We start from the raw sequence: 2,466 nt of genomic DNA, 5'->3' as shown, positions 1-2,466 counted from the left end.
TACGATATTATCACTGCTGAGTGGATATATACATATCGATATATGACAAGATGGCCGCCCATGTAGGACTTATTTCGCCGGGATGCAGGGCCAAGACCAGCTACAGTATTATCAGACATGAAAACAAATATAGCAGAGGTTTCCAAATGTCGGCACGCGAGAGTTTTTTAAATGTGTTTTAAAGAAATGTCAAAAAGTTCACAAAATATATTTCATAGCTCGTTCAAAAATTTATTAATTTTGTACCCCTTATAGACCACCATTCTTTAATATTTTCCTGTTTTTAAGTATTCACTTGGCCTGAATAAATTATTTTTGATTAACAAATTAAAATCCAAACTTTGGCGGAAAATGGGCCATCACAAATGCCAGTGCTAGGTCCTACGATTAGAGAATTGGGATCTATACCGCATCTTGAACTCCATGTCAACCTCACTGTGGACATTTTATGCAACGTAGCATACAATGAATACCAAGAAATACTTTAATTTCTATTGGTGTAAGAAGCACTTTCAGTTCTTCGTTCTTCTCTTGTTAGTACCGGCTGGTACACAGTTCTGCACACTCAAAGATATTTTCAGGGAAGTGTTCTTGGAAGTATGTTGCTGGGATCTTAGGCTCTGACAACTGAATATCATTGTTCCTTTCACACTACTCTCACTAAATGATGCTGTACCGTACCAAGGGGTAGGGACCCTCTAGGACAATGCCTCCATTTCCTGATTAAACATCCGACTAATTCAGGTTGGGCAGAGAGTGGGTAAGTCTAAAAGTCGAAGTTTATAACTTACCTCTAAGTATTATAACAGGAGTAATTGAGGTTTATCTCGAATGAGAAACACTAATAGGGGGTAACATGAGTTTATTACATAAAATAACCCCGAATCATACTACAACACAAATGAAAATTAATTAATAAAACGTCAATGAAACTATCATTGAAATGAAATTAAAGCCTGCGCAAGTGAATATGAACAACAAGCATTAATAACGAAACGCAAATAAAATGATAAAGTGAAAGTTTCAAATTATAACTTTAAATATTTATGAGTTTCAAAATAACTCCACATTGTTGTCCAACGTTACTGTTCTCATGGAGTAGCACTATTTTAAGTATCACATTATACGGATTGATATTCAGGGTAGTTGCCGCGATAGTTGCCTTTAAACGTGATTTACGACGCAGTGTGACATGATATGAACTGCGAAAAATACTAGTGCCGTTTCCCTACGCTATATTTACAAAACGCAAAACAATTAAAATATCCAACTATTTACATTGGATCAGATAGGGGACACTTACAACAAGAGTCTAGCTCCTGAGGGAGCAATAGTTTCGTGTTTTGCCGGATAGCGCTGTACGAAAATAATCGGAAGACATCGAAAACTTTCGTGAGGGAGCTTTAGTTTCAAGCAATGGCACGTTACGTCGGGAGCGGGCTGGTGCAGGGGATCTTGCGAACCAGCTGTGAAACGGGTCGTTTTCTACGAGATAAGTAAAGGCCTCTGCATGCGCGGTCTTTTCAAGCAGGCCTACTAAATTGACAGAGAGGCGACAGTTAAAGCAGTGCCGTTAGATATACGGCTATCGCTCCATTCCTCAGCGCGATTCCAATTGGCATTACGAGAATGACTTGCACACGAAAGCAAATTTTTTTCATCACCTTCTTATCATCATCATCATCATCATCATTATTATTATCATCATCATTACCATCATTTCAATGGATTCTTCGAAGCTGCAGGCGACCCTGAGTGCCTGTGTTGTTGTAGAGACGAAGTCTCGGTTCGCTCCAATGTCCCAGGTCTCCCCATAAAAGCACATTAGAAAGATTTTAAAAATGCGTTTTGAATATAAATGTGATATTCCTATGACGATTAATGAAGAAGAGTGAATGCATTACACAATAATTCAAGAAGAGCCCATACGAGTCAGGTCGTTGCGACTGCAAAGTTCACGTCCTAGCAGAAATTAAAATACTACATAGTGTATCAATTGGCTTTACGTCGCACCGACACAGATAGGTCTTATGGTGACGATGCGATAGGAAAGGGCTAGGAGTGAGGAGGCGGCCGTGCCCTTAATTAAAGTAGAGCCCCAGGTTGTGGTGGTGATAATAGTTTTAAGAGGAAATACAACTAGGACACCATCCTCTATATAACACTTATCAGAAAGAAAAAAATGGAAGGGATCCGACACTTCGAAAAATGAAGGTATCGGCCAAAGGCAGATAAGGGCGACGAAGGGCGTGAAAATGAAAGACTCTCGAGGCCTCGAGTGCTCTAATACCGTCGGGGTCGGTAAAGAACACGTGTTGACCAAGGGAGATCAGATAGGATAGATAAAAGTGAGGAGGTTGGCACAAGTAAGAGAAGCAATGCTAATACTCAGCTCAGGGCCCCGTGGTCGCCAATCCACGCTCCAAAGGTATGAGCCCCTGGGGCCCCTTACGACAGGTAGGGGAT

The sequence above is a fragment of the Anabrus simplex genome, chromosome 1 (genome assembly GCF_040414725.1).
Source record: "Anabrus simplex isolate iqAnaSimp1 chromosome 1, ASM4041472v1, whole genome shotgun sequence".
Taxonomy (NCBI): Eukaryota; Metazoa; Arthropoda; class Insecta; order Orthoptera; family Tettigoniidae; genus Anabrus; species Anabrus simplex.
The sequence above is the reverse complement of the archived record's forward strand: the minus strand, read 5'-3'. Positions refer to the sequence as shown.